General features: G+C 43.9%; 1 long non-coding RNA gene across 1 annotated transcript in view; it reads left to right on the top strand.

Annotated features, from left to right (window-relative positions):
- Positions 1-14694, top strand: part of LOC134966542 (uncharacterized) — a 169357-nt gene that overhangs the window by 113060 nt on the left and 41603 nt on the right. Inside the window, exon 2 of the long non-coding RNA XR_010188662.1 lies at positions 5173-5307. This is a non-coding gene — a long non-coding RNA (uncharacterized LOC134966542). The remainder of the gene's footprint in view (positions 1-5172; positions 5308-14694) is intronic.

Below are 14694 nucleotides of genomic sequence, written 5' to 3'. Positions count from 1 at the left end.
ATTCATCCCACTGCAAAAAGATTGCTGATCCAGAGAAGTCCCGTGATAAGGAACAGACGGTAGAGGTTGTATCACTGGAGTGTCTGTTCCAGGAGGACTGAGGCGGCACCTGAGCCTTGAAGACCGAAAGCAGTTGTCGACTCCCCTCTCCCTTTTATTGTTTTTCTCCACTTCCCATCCCCTCTTCCTTGAAATTTCTTTTTTCCCCCTTCTCATTCTTCTCTATTTCCTCCTCAAAGATGGACTTGCCCCAAGAGACTGTGATCCGGATTTTGATGTTAACCGTGATGTTGACCAGAGCAGTCTGTTCCGGCGAGAGTACCATAGAGGTCGAGAGAGGATCTGGAATGGGTTCCGATTATGATGATGGAGGCGTAGTTTTCCAAGATCAACCAAACCAACAAGCAAAGGCGAGTATCAGAAAACGATCCGATAGAAGAAATTGTGATGGATTGTTAGCTGAAGAAAATTGTATCTGTAGGCTCTGTGATAATCTGGTTGAAGATGGATGCATAAAGAAATGCCAATCCAGTTTTAATATCCATATGGACCGGCATCCATTGAGTGACTATCACTCTTTAGTGGGTAATGTGTTAAACAAAACAGATTGTTGGGTATGCTCTCAAGTACCTCAGGGTCATAGCAAATCAGGGCTAGTACCATTTCCTTTAACGTTAGGGGAGGTACTTGAGCTAAGTGGTGGGAGACCGGTGGACCGGAGATTTAACATCTCCAGCCCTCCTAGTTTGAAGCTCCACCAATACCATGTGGATAGGTCCCTCTTATGTTTTAATATCTCCAACCCCCGTAAGCCGGGAAATTGGGAAGTGTCATGGAGCAACCTTACCATGACCTTTTCACACAGAGCAGATAGAATGCCTACAGATACAGAGCTCGTACGCCACATAGCCAGTAGAGGAAAATCTTTCCGGTATCGATATACCTTAGGAAATAGGATTACTAGAGTTGGAGAGGTATCACCAGGATACTGTGCACATATCGTACAAACTGATACGTGCATTAAGCAGATGGAAGAATTAGGGTCAGGAGATTTCACCTGGAAGGTTTGTAACATGGTCATGTCCTTCTCCGTCCCATATGTTCTCCCCGATGACGCATATTTCATATGCGGGAGAAAGGCGTACAAGTGGCTTGCCCCAAACTCTGAAGGATTGTGTTATATTGGAAAAGTATTGCCTGAAGTGATGACTGTTACACATGACAAAATGAAGGACATACACCGTGGTGCCCAAGCTCCTTATACTCACACTTATTACGAGCACCGAGTTAAAAGACAACTGTCAGAAAGGTTAGAGCATCCGGCCTCTGATCTTATCCATGAATCCACCGGGATTCAGGTCCTGGTAGCGTTAGATTTCACTCGCACCGCTCGAGGAGTGATGAATTATAGATACATTTCCGCACTCGCCAATTTGTTAGATAATATCACTGAAATGTATGATGACACGTTTAGATACACTGGAAGAGAACTTCAAGCTTACAAAACGGAACTAGTTCAGCATAGGATGGTTCTTAATTATCTTACAGCAGTAACAGGCGGATATTGTGTTACATTGGCAACACAGTACGGCATAAAGTGTTGCACTTATATCACGAATAGCACCGAGGATCCGGTAGAGGTCATAGACCAAAAGATGGACGATATTCTGCAATTAAAGTGGGAATTTCGTCGAAAACACAATCTCACCCTTGCTGCTGTAGGTAATGAGCTGACTGGTTGGGTGTCATGGTTGAACCCGCGAAATTGGTTCTCCGGTTTAGGAGACTGGGCTCAAGGAGTCATAATGGATGTTGGAAAGTTTCTACTATGTATCTTAGGTGTTGTTATATTTATTGGATTGATATTTAGATGCGGGCAGGCTTTAATGAGGTGCAAACAAAGTACAAAAGTGATGAGCGTGAGGAGTGAGGAAACTGTAATTAACCTGGATTTGATTTATGACCCAATAATAGAAACCAGAATGTGATGAAAATGCGATTATACGGTCCGTTTCTTTCACCTGTTTTTCTGCTTTTCTCCAAGATACAAAGACCCCCTTGGACGAGGAAGTTGACGAGACGCTATACAGACAACAGACAAGCACCAAAGATGAAGTTTTGACCACTTGAGAAATGGACATTTGATGAACTTTGCCATGGATCCCCAGTTTCCCTAGTACTTTTAAACTCACGCTAGCCCAACATTTTTTTTGTAAATCCGATGGCTCTGACAAAGCTATTTGCTCATGCCCAAGGAGCAATACAGCGCAAAGAAGACGACTCTCAACAGATACCGAACACAACTTCGACGACAGATGTACATTTCCCTGACATAGAATATCATTGCATTTTCCATAAGTGTTCTTTATCTTCATCTCTACAACCCTCAGGTAATGACACACATAGACGATAGGGAATACAGGCACAGATATCAGCAACCACATACCTCCCCCATTCATGTATCATCAACTAAAATGTGCTCCCCATTTTGTTCAAAATCCGAAAAGAGCTCGGTAAAGTTTGACAGCCCATCCACAGACCTGTACCACAGGATAAGAAGGAATTCAAATGTATACTTCGCAATACCTCGAAGCTTGATTTACAACACGTACGGCACGATGATACATGACCCTCCAAACATGGACTCATACACACATGCTTCTGCTATCACACTAGGTCATACCCTCTTCACACCTACTCCTCTCTCCTCCCTCACCCAACCATGGAAATGAATTAACCCCTGACATATATTTTTCTCCTTTTGAAATGTTTTAGAAGGTGGCAGTTATTATTGACTGCCAAAGGGTGGACTGTCAAAGTCAGAAAAATATCCCCATGCACGTTGCCATATTTGCACCGCACACTGGTCCGTGCTGCGCATGCGTACGCTCTCCCGTGAAGGCGCATACCCGCAATAGCGTGCACTCGCAGGCGCGGTATGCGTATTTACGGTAGAGTTTATGTAGTCGTAGCGTGCGACTCATTCGTTACATATTTTCACAATTAATGTAGTTTATAGATCATGATCCCTTTGATAGTTTCTGAAAGTTTGGTTAATATAGAAGGTCCCTGTTTAAAGTAATCCCTCTTTGTATTGTACGAAGGGTCTAACAGGAATCATACAGCAGTGTTTGGTACCCATCGGAAGAGTATTTAATTAGCAATATTCCGGTGTTGGTTTGGAGCGTATTAATCGCTCGTGCGAATAGTTATGGACATAAGAAGTTTATGTCCATTTCTATTATTTACTCATACTCAGGTATGCGGCGGGAAACCTAGTTTCCCACCCACCTGAGCTGTTGGAAATCGTCACAGCCCACCTGTATGAATCAACCTATGACCTTTTGTTGTGATACAGGGTCGAATTCCTTCATCCAATGGACAATGGGATTGTAGGGACTATGAGATTGCATTGTGTGTGGGGCATAAATAGGCAGGCCGACCACATCCAGCTCTCACTCTTCAACGGTTCTCATTGCTGAAAATCGGGTGCTGGATGTCCAGGCGCATGCGATCGTTTACCCTGTGCGTAAGTTTCTCTCCGTAATCATTGTCTTTCTGTGAGCCAATTTCTCTCATCTCTCTCCGTCTCTCTCTCTCTTTCCCTTCTCTTTCTCTCGTATCTCCCCTAGACTAGTATTGTATTGTATTAGATAGTATTGTATTTTGGTTAGGAAGTCTCTGTTATATTGTAGTGTATCATTTGTACTGTTATCCCCTTTTACAAATACATTAGATATAATACAGTTAATAGGCTTTGGACCCTAAACCAGTATCTGTGTATTTCCTATAGTGTTAAGTGTTCACTTGAGCGTCGGTGACGCTCAAGCAGCTTTGTAGTTAGTCAGGTTACACAAGGTTGCACTTACACCCTGTACTCACATTAAGGTAGTCTGTGAATTTTATTGGTATAAGGTTTAGACATAAAGGTATAGCGTTGTGAGCGTCTGCGCCGCTGGTGATCTCCTCGTGGTCTCGAGCGTCCGCTACGCCATAGCGAATCATTACTCTAGTCATAGCCAATAACGTGTCCTGTGATCACTGGGCCGTGAGCGAACGTGACGCTTGAGCGTCTCGCCTACGGCTGAGCGATCGTTACGCAACTAGCGTACCATTACGGTACTTCTTAAGTAAACAGCGTACAGTGTTCTTAGACTTCATAAAGGGTTGTTTATACGACAAGGGAATTTAGCATTGTCAGTGGGTATAACCGCACAGTCGGCATTACTCAGGTGGCGAATCAAGGACAGTTTATAACTTTACAATGACGGTGGTGAGGGGGTCAACAGCCAAAAGGCCGGCGTAGTAGGAACAGAGGCCTTAATTATATCTTGGGAAGTAACGATAACAGAGTCCCAGAAGGGTCGGAGTAAGGGGCAGTCCCACCAAATATGCAACAGAGTACCAATATTGTTTCCAGTCTTTGTCCGAGAGGGAGATACCCAAATCTTTTTCCCAAGCTAAGGCAAATAGGGGAGGTGTCTGTGAGGTTGAAAACTATAATAGCTTATACAAGGTGGAAATTATGGCATTTTGGAGCAATACAAAGTCTTTCAAATGGTGTTAGTTCTCTAGAAGCATGGGAGGCCCTGTCGCCTGAGTTCAAAAAGTGTCTGACCCGAAGGTATTTCCAAAAATCAGAATGTGGAATATCCCATTTGTTCTAATGTCTGAGAATTGTTTAACTCCCGATGGGGACATCAGCTAGCCGACCCTGAAGAGTCCCTCCACCGCCCATGTACGAAAGTGGGAGAGAGTGAATCCTGGCACAAAGTCTGTATTAGCTGGGAAAGAGGTCAAAAGGCCAAAGACAGAAGAAATATGGGGCCACCTACGCAGTGTCTTCCAGAAAGAGAGAGTAGGAGAAATAGTTGGGTGAGCAGAGGAAGGCCTGGGGAGTGAGGGGAGCCAAGGAAAAATTTCCAGGTATTGTTGCATATATAGGGCTTCGAACATCAACTTTTAATTTGCTTGAATGGGCAATACATAATCGAGAGCTACTGATTTTTGGCCACCAACATTTAGTCAAGTTTCAGCTAAGACTCCATTGGCCTGCAATGCTATCAGAATTGACGTTGTATTGTTTAGACAATGTTATCCTAATGCGCCAAGTGTAAACTTTAGCCTCATGTTGACTTGTAACTACTGTCATGTTTTGTTTTGTTTTCTCAGGCCGAACGTGTGTCCAGAAAGGGAACTGTCCGTGGTAGCCCACAAGCAGCCAGTGATTGAGGCCTACAGTCAGATGGTGAAAGTCTGGAAGCAAGGATGCACGGGACAGCTGTGGTGTGTTGGCTATGAGCGTAGGTAGGTATACATGGCAGGGAACAGTCTAAAATAAGTCAAAGAGATCTTAACAAATGGCTATATTCATGATTTAATCCACTACATTATGGGTGTGGTATAATAGATAGACAGGGTTTAGGTAGACAGTCAATACATAGACACCACATGTTAGACAGTCAAAGGGTCGACAGGGTGAAAAGGTAGACATGAAAAAAGTAGACAGTACAAAAGGTCGACAGGGTCAAAAGGTAGTCATGGTCAAAAGGTCGACATGACAGTGGTCGACATAAAAAAGGTAGACACCATTTTATTATTTTTGGGGTTTGTGTGGAAAGTTTTGTCATCTGGGACCCCTAATTGTAGAGAGGCATCTGCTCGCCACAAGTTTTAGAACCAACTCTATGCCGACATGGATAGAGTATGAAAAAGTCCAAAAACATGTAAAAAGACCTGTGTCTACCTCTTTTTAATGTCGACCATTTTCATGTCGACCTTTTGACCCTGTCTATCTTTTGACCCTATCAACCTTTTGTAATGTCTTATCTTTTTTTCATGTCGACCTTTAGGCCCTGTCGACCTTTTGACCCAGTTGACCTAATGTCTGTCTAACATGTAGTGTCTATCTATTGACTGTCTAATTAGACACTGTCTATCATCCGGATACCTTACATTATATATATGGCCAGTCAGTCTCTTCTTCATCTCTCAGGAACAGTTATCGCTCATTGCTTTGCTCTGTATCATTGGTGTCCCTATCAGGCTAAACTGGAAACTGGTTGATATCACTGAGGCTTCCGTACAGGAGTTATACTCTCAGGGGCTCTAATCTCTGCAACTGACTGCACCTTTCGTTTTGTGTAGCCATACATACACAATGACCTACCTGTATGGAAGTGGTGGTGGCTTTGGTGGTGTCATCTTCTTAATGCAGCCGCAAAATGTCAGTGTATACAGGGCATCAATCTGGGCATGCGCATATTTGTTTAACACAACAAGGATCCAGCAAAGCCAGAGAGGCTTTGCTGGTCCCTATTGCCAGTTACAGGTGACGCCATCTGAAGATGGCATAAGCGGGTGGGAAAAAGCTAGGCTTTTTGGTCCCTTATTAAATAGACCTAAGCCATCATAGCCATTGAGTCCACGGGGAAAGCTATAAAGTGCCCAATATAAGGTAATTAATGTATCTGGCGTTAATCCTTTGTTTAATAGCACAATGCTGAAAGTGATCCTTTTTTATGGTAGTGTTGCCAGAAATTACTCTCATAACAGCTTGATAAATAGCGATCTGAGTCTTAGACGCTCTCCTAGGTCCTGACCTAGAGGTGCATGTAAGTGAGATTTCACAGCATGTTTTTTTATGCAAACTTGCAATGAGCATCCATTGTTTGGAGATACACATATTTGGCACCCACTGCCCCTCGCACTAGGAAGGTAGACCATAGGCATCCAACGAAACATGCCCCTTTAAGATGTATATTTTGAGTTTCAACGATATTGAAATACATTACATAAACTGGTGCAAGTTTGGAGATGATGATTGATGCAGCTTTACACTTAAGCTTACAATTATCTTAATATGTATGTCAATCAATATACAGATGGGGACATTGTATTGTGAAGAAGAAACTATGCTCATACAAATAGTTCCTCTTTTACCTCATCTTTAAATCAGGCTCCTAGCGTCCATGAGGTTACATGCTGTAACATAGGCTTCTAAGCCTACTCCATTTAGATACCATATCTGATTTAGCAATTAAAGTGACGTAATGTTAAGCAATGGCTGATGAGCTAATGAGACTGCCCCGGCTCAGACAAAATTATAGCCAGCATATGTCAGCCAGAGAGGAAGCCTGACAAAGGCAGGAGCACCAATATGGAGAGGGCAGAGAAACATGTCTCACCATGGGCGGGATGTAATAAGAAAGTGCGCCATAATTCGCATTGATACTAATTTATACATATGGAAATGCAGTAAAAACCTCGAAAACAGGGTTTTTACTGCATTTTTCCTTTAGTATATACCGACCCAAGATTGTAACCTGCAGCACCTGGGTGTGATGTACTAAACAGAAAATGCAACAGGGTTTTTACTGCATTTCCATATGTACAAAGCCCTCCACACTTCCACATTGCTTTTCATAGTGATCTGGATTCAGATGTGACAGATACCTATAAATGTAATCTCTGATCAAGGCCTGGCCATACATTTCTTGAGTTACTTTTCACATTCCAAGCACAATATACCCCAAATTACCAGAGCCAGGGGCCCGGTATCTGTTACTTTGGCCATTTGCGAAATACTCTTTAGAGATTACCAATAGCCAGTTTTAGAATTGTGAATCTCAGTGCTTGTAACACTACTTGCGCCAAGAGCGCTGACGCCCCGTCCAATCACTGTCCTCAACACTGAAGCACAATGAGGTGTCAAGACATAGCAAATGTATAATTTCCTGCAGCAGAAGAATATGAGCAGGGTGGGTGCATGATACGGATACCTCCATTCTGCTAGTCTGAGCTGGGTTATACAGCTTTTTATGTATGTATGGAGTTTAACTAATATGTGTGTTTTTTCCCTCCTTGTTAGGCTGAGAAACTCCTTTACTAATACTCTTTTTCCACCTAAAAACCGGGTCCAACCTGGGCAACTGAACACAGGTTTCAAGAAGTGTAACAGTGGCTTCAAACCCTGTTCATACCGTAGGCTGGACCCGGGTTAGTGGCAGGTCTTCCTGGCGCTTGGAGATGATGTCAGCTCTCCATAGGGTTTTAACGGGACCCACTGCACCCTTACCTCGGTCCTTCCCAGGTCCGACCATGGTAGCTACCTGGGTTGGATTCCCAGGAAACTGGAGTCGGGTTATTTTTCGGGATCAGTACGAGATCCAGCCGGCCGAGATCCCGGCGGTCGGAATATCGACACCGGGATCCCGACCGGCACAATCCCGAGAGGGGGCCGCGCGCAACGCAGCCCCTTGCGGGCTCGCTGCGCTCGCCACTCTGCGGGCATGCTAATTTATTCTCCCTCTATGGGTGTCGTGGACACCCACAGAGGGAGAATATGTCGGGATTGTGCCGGTCGGGATCCCGGTGTCGGGATTCCGACCACCGGGATCCCGTCCGGCGGGATCTTGACCGCTTCCCTATTTTTCAGGGACCCTTATCCACTGAGCCACAACCTGGGTAACCTGGCAATAACCAGGGTTATAGTGGCAGTGGAAAAGGGGTATAAGATGTTTTTATATCCTGCTGCATAAACCTTTTTGACTGTGAAGAACATACCAAGAATGAGAAAAACACTCAGTAGCAGATATATTGGGAAAGCAAAGCAATTATCAGACATTCCCCTACTAAAGAATGCCAACTATTAGGCAACCTGTAATTTTAGGCTTGTTTTTCTAACACATAAAATGTGAAATATGTGTTGCGATTATATATAAATGCCCTCTATATATTATATAACATGCCAGAATTGTTTGCACTCTTGTACCGAATACACGCTAACACCAGAAGTGTCTTTATGAGAAAAAGCTAAGTGTACATTTGTATTTGACGTGTTTGTCTATGGCTTTCCCTCTGCCTGGTACGTGGATTACAGGCTGATTGTTTATATTCCACTTTGTGCCGTCTCATCACATGAAAAAAAAAAAATCATTAAACTAGAACATGAAATTGAGACTGATAAACACTAAGAGCGCCTTGTACAGATGCCAAGATAAAGAAGTTTCATCAAATAGATCTTCAGAGGCGCTCTGCGAGGCCTGCAGGTAAAGAAACCAGACAAGCCTTTGTTATATACAGTATGCCAACATATATTTCATGTTTGACCAGTGATAGAAATAGAAGTTGTAGAATTTAGTAAAAAAATCCGATGAACCATTTAAAAAAGTTTGTCGGTTTGGGAGCTACAGCCATACTTTACTTAGCGCATAGCTTATGTTGAAAATCAATGAGGGCCTCTCCTTTGGGGCCGCCATAGTTATCAGACAATCAATGCCAATTGCAGATAAGGCACAAGTTTCATCTAATATGTCCAAAAAGATTTGCAGTGTCAGACACTGTTACGGGCAGGTGTGTATTGGATGTTAATCCTGATTGGCTGCGGCACCTGCCCAATCAAATGTCACATTTAGTTACCCTTTATGGGGGGGAATTCAATTGTCTGTGAAAATACAGTTATTTACTGCGAGTAAACTTTTCACACATACCACACAAAAATGTGGCTTTTCGCCAGTATGCGCACTTCTGTTTTTTTTACCTATCCAATTGCAAATGTGCGAAAACCGGGATACACGCGATAACAGTATAGAAGTGTATTAGTGGTCATAATAAAAGTATTCAGGGTACGTAAACTGTGCCATATGCCTATTATATGCATTTTTCTAAAAAAGTGAAAAAACTATAGAAAGCAAGTGTCTTGTGAAAATAAATGCTCTACTTCATTTAGGGGTGCACAGTGTCGGACGGGTGTGGTTCATCAAATCGACAGTGTCTAGGTCGACAATGTTTAGGTCGACCACTATAGGTCGACAGTCACTAGGTCGACATGGATGGAAGGTCGACAGTGTTTCTAGGTCGACATGTGCTAGGTCGACAGGTCTAAAGGTCGACATGAGGATTTTTTTTGTGTGTGTCGTTTTCTTCGTAGAGTGACCGGGATCCCAAATTAGTGCACCGCGTCCCCTCGCATGGCTCGCTTCGCTCGCCATGCTTCGGGCATGGTGCCTTCGCTTCGCTCGGCACACTTTACCGTTCCAATCGTAGTCCACGTGGATCGTTAAGTATGAAAAAATTCAAAAAAAGAAAAAAAATGTGAAAAACTCATGTCGACCTTTAGACCTGTCGACCTAGCACATGTCGACCTAGAAACCCTGTCGACATTCCATCCATGTCGACCTAGTGACTGTCGACCTATAGTGGTCGATCTAAACATTGTCGACCTAGACACTGTCGATCTTCAGACCGGATCCCATGTCGGACAGGGGCATGTAGGGCCCACCGGGGTAATGCAGTGGTAGGAGCCTATGTTAGGGGTGTGGCCAGTATGCAGAGGGGGTGTGGCCTGCCACCTTATTGGTTTGACTAACCATTAGAGCAGGCATTCCCAACCGCGGTCCTCAAGGCACACCAACAGTGCAGGTTTTAGTGATATCCAGGCTTCAACACAGATGGTTAAATCAAAATAACTGAGGTACTAATTAAGTCACCTGTGTTCAAGCCTGGATATCACTAAAACCAGGACTGTTAGTGTGCCTTGAGGACCGCGGTTGGGAAACACTGCATTAGAGAGTGCAAGGATTGGGCACCTTCATAAATATGTACACTAAGGGGGTAATTCCAAGTTGATCGCAGCAGGAATTTTTTTTAGCAGTTGGGCAAAACCATGTGCACTGCAGGGGAGGCAGATATAACATTTGCAGAGAGAGTTAGATTTGGGTGGGTTATTTTGTTTCTGTGCAGGGTAAATACTGGCTGCTTTATCTTTACACTGCAATTTAGATTGCAGATTGAACTCACCACACCCAAATCTATCTCTCTCTGCACATGTTATATCTGCCCCCCCCTGCAGTGCACATGGTTTTGCCCAACTGCTAAAAAATTTCCTGCTGCGAACAACTTGGAATTAGCCCCTAAATTAAGCAGCTGCATGCATGATAATGTACCAGATTAATAACAGATTAATAACAGCAATGTAGAAAATACACCATAGTCCAGTATAAGGTAACATATGTATAAAGTGTAATTCCACTTCTAAAAATAAAAAGCAATTTTTCTCCCACCTGCAAGTCTAAAAACACTCGTCCCACTCATAAATCACGCCAATATACCTGTCCCGTACATTGTACCCCAATTTCCTGCATTTTGCATGTTGTCATCACAAAAATGACATGTCATTATTGGGCAATTAAAAATAATTAATAAACTTCTAAGTGCCTAATACAGTAAGTCATTAAGGGTGGTATCCCAGGGGTTCTGAACCAAACCCAACGTTTTTACCTTAAAATATGGATTTTCCGTAACTCTTCACCTGCTCAGGAGCTGGTAAAAATAAATTTGCGTTAAATGTATGGAGAATTATCGCTGCAAAATTTTTGCGATATGAGTTTTTATTGCAAAATAGCGGCATTTCCACTTATGGGGCATACACACAGTGTGATTTAACTACCGATATGGACTATATAGTCTATATCAGTAGTAAACATAGTGCATATGGCACCGTGTGTATACAGCTTGCAATGCTGATGCGCGCTCCTGCGGAGTGGACATCGCAAGTAATAACAGACTGTACAGGCAGGTCAGTTTTGACTATAAAGTGTACAGTCTAGTAGATTGTACAGTGAAAATTGACCATAGCAAAAATCGCACCATGTGTTAAGTCATTATCGGTGGCTCTGAGGTGATCAAGGGAAATCGCATAGTGCAAATTTGCCTATAGGCAGAAACGCACTGTGTGTATGCCCCTTTAGTCTTAAGATTTGCCATATGTGATCTGTGGGTCCTGTGTGGCATAATGTGTACTGGGGCACTGTAGTGTGTTGCAGAGTCCTCAGCAAGTGCGTTACGCTTACACAGCACTGAGCAATAACAGGGAGCATCAACTCCTCGAGTGTGTCTACGGTCACACAGACTGCCCGCGGCAGTAGTGACGCTGGCACCGTGTTTCTATACATACTAAAGTCAGATACACATCCCGAAAACCACCATGATATGCCTGCGTTTTTGCCGCCAGTTTCCGTTAACTCCCGAAGATGGTCCCTTCCTGTCAATCACACCGCATTAAAAATCTCCCTGCAAGCAGCATCGCAGATATACCTTGGCGCAGGTGCACTGCGGCTACGTGTGCAGTCTGCCAATAATCACTCAGTTGCATGAACATCGGCATCGCGTAAACACATAAACTATGCCAATAGTGTAAGGATCTTATAAGGGGATGCAGAGCTTCTCCGTTATATACAGTATCTCCTTCATGATGGGGAGAACTCAGCCTGAAAGGAACACAAAGGTGACATTAAGGGTAGCTCTGCTTCTCAGATGGGGGAGGAATTCCTTACACAGATCGCACACAATTCAGGGCGGCTGGTGTGAGGTTCAGTGAACTGACTTTGAGCTGTAATTTTCAGCAATTATCGGGAGTAATGTATACGCAACTGTAATAAAAAAGAAGTGGGCACGATTATTCAGAGTGCCTGCCCAACGAACAAAGGCATTAAATAGCATGGCCAGAGTACTTTCCAGCACATCAAAAGCCTAAAGTAGAATTTCAGCTATGGTAAATCACTTGCTTATTAGGTGGATACAGTCACCTAACACTTTGTAGAATACAATTAATCCAAATGCTTTTGGGTCAGAAGTGCAATGAATAAAGTTTACTTTAAAAAGTGTTTTCTGGGAAATCTTGTATAACACCTTGGTTCCCAAACTTTTTTGAATCACGGCGCCCTAGAGCATCAGAATTTTTTTCACGGCACCCCTAGGCCAAAAGTTTCTTATTGAGAAATGTAGAAAAAAAAATTTAAATTAAGTAACGTGCTTATATGTCATCCTTAGGTTCAGTTATGTGGTGAGGGACATGATTCATTTCTGGTTGTCCACATCATTTATGATTGGAAGACATTAGCACTAGAGATGAGCGCCTGAAATTTTTCGGGTTTTGTGTTTTGGTTTTGGGTTCGGTTCCGCGGCCGTGTTTTGGGTTCGAACGCGTTTTGGCAAAACCTCACCGAATTTTTTTTGTCGGATTCGGGTGTGTTTTGGATTCGGGTGTTTTTTTTCAAAAAACACTAAAAAACAGCTTAAATCATAGAATTTGGGGGTCATTTTGATCCCAAAGTATTATTAACCTCAAAAACCATAATTTACACTCATTTTCAGTCTATTCTGAATACCTCACACCTCACAATATTATTTTTAGTCCTAAAATTTGCACCGAGGTCGCTGTGTGAGTAAGATAAGCGACCCTAGTGGCCGACACAAACACCGGGCCCATCTAGGAGTGGCACTGCAGTGTCACGCAGGATGTCCCTTCCAAAAAACCCTCCCCAAACAGCACATGACGCAAAGAAAAAAAGAGGCGCAATGAGGTAGCTGTGTGAGTAAGATTAGCGACCCTAGTGGCCGACACAAACACCGGGCCCATCTAGGAGTGGCACTGCAGTGTCACGCAGGATGGCCCTTCCAAAAAACCCTCCCCAAACAGCACATGACGCAAAGAAAAAAAGAGGCGCAATGAGGTAGCTGTGTGAGTAAGATTAGCGACCCTAGTGGCCGACACAAACACCGGGCCCATCTAGGAGTGGCACTGCAGTGTCACGCAGGATGTCCCTTCCAAAAAACCCTCCCCAAACAGCACATGACGCAAAGAAAAAAAGAGGCGCAATGAGGTAGCTGACTGTGTGAGTAAGATTAGCGACCCTAGTGGCCGACACAAACACCGGGCCCATTTAGGAGTGGCACTGCAGTGTCACGCAGGATGTCCCTTCCAAAAAACCCTCCCCAATCAGCACATGATGCAAAGAAAAAGAAAAGAAAAAAGAGGTGCAAGATGGAATTGTCCTTGGGCCCTCCCACCCACCCTTATGTTGTATAAACAAAACAGGACATGCACACTTTAACCAACCCATCATTTCAGTGACAGGGTCTGCCACACGACTGTGACTGATATGACGGGTTGGTTTGGACCCCCCCCAAAAAAGAAGCAATTAATCTCTCCTTGCACAAACTGGCTCTACAGAGGCAAGATGTCCACCTCATCATCACCCTCCGATATATCACCGTGTACATCCCCCTCCTCACAGATTATCAATTCGTCCCCACTGGAATCCACCATCTCAGCTCCCTGTGTACTTTGTGGAGGCAATTGCTGCTGGTCAATGTCTCCGCGGAGGAATTGATTATAATTCATTTTAATGAACATCATCTTCTCCACATTTTCTGGATGTAACCTCGTACGCCGATTGCTGACAAGGTGAGCGGCGGCACTAAACACTCTTTCGGAGTACACACTTGTGGGAGGGCAACTTAGGTAGAATAAAGCCAGTTTGTGCAAGGGCCTCCAAATTGCCTCTTTTTCCTGCCAGTATAAGTACGGACTGTGTGACGTGCCTACTTGGATGCGGTCACTCATATAATCCTCCACCATTCTATCAATGTTGAGAGAATCATATGCAGTGACAGTAGACGACATGTCCGTAATCGTTGTCAGGTCCTTCAGTCCGGACCAGATGTCAGCATCAGCAGTCGCTCCAGACTGCCCTGCATCACCGCCAGCGGGTGGGCTCGGAATTCTGAGCCTTTTCCTCGCACCCCCAGTTGCGGGAGAATGTGAAGGAGGAGATGTTGACAGGTCGCGTTCCGCTTGACTTGACAATTTTGTCACCAGCAGGTCTTTCAACCCCAGCAGACTTGTGTCTG

The sequence above is a fragment of the Pseudophryne corroboree genome, chromosome 10 (genome assembly GCF_028390025.1).
Source record: "Pseudophryne corroboree isolate aPseCor3 chromosome 10, aPseCor3.hap2, whole genome shotgun sequence".
Taxonomy (NCBI): domain Eukaryota; kingdom Metazoa; phylum Chordata; class Amphibia; order Anura; family Myobatrachidae; genus Pseudophryne; species Pseudophryne corroboree.
This window is presented reverse-complemented; position numbering and strand designations above follow the sequence as displayed.